The sequence below is a fragment of the Pteropus vampyrus genome, unplaced genomic scaffold (genome assembly GCF_000151845.1).
Source record: "Pteropus vampyrus isolate Shadow unplaced genomic scaffold, Pvam_2.0 Scaffold64, whole genome shotgun sequence".
Classification (NCBI taxonomy): Eukaryota; Metazoa; Chordata; class Mammalia; order Chiroptera; family Pteropodidae; genus Pteropus; species Pteropus vampyrus.
In genome coordinates this window covers 2,525,268-2,525,699 of record NW_011888845.1, presented here as the reverse complement: position 1 = coordinate 2,525,699, position 432 = coordinate 2,525,268, and positions in this window count along the sequence as shown.

Here is a 432-nt window from a genome sequence, read left to right as displayed (position 1 = left end):
CTTTCTGAGAGCAATGAGCAGTGCTGGAGTTGGCCTGGCCTGGGGGCCACCAAAGCTGCCTTCCCTTGGAGGTCAGACTGTGAATGCTGTAAGATTCAGTATCTCTTGCTGGTGGAACTTGGCCAGAGAGGCTCATCACCCTCTGCTATGGGCTGGGCTGTCCACTGGAAGGATGAGTTTTGCTGCATCCGCTTGCAGTCAGGTGGAGCCTTGGGTGCACTGCCAGGAGGTATTGGGCGAGACCTGGCACAGGGCTCTAGTGCGGGTGCATGAATGAACCCCAGTCTTAGACTCTGTCCCTCTTCTCTTCACCCTCGGTAGAAGGACAACAGCTGGCCACATTCTGTAACTGGCTAACTCCCCTTATAATGGCCATGTTCTTCCTGCTGTTAATCTAAAAATAAAAGACCTTTCAAGGTAAAAAAAAAAAAA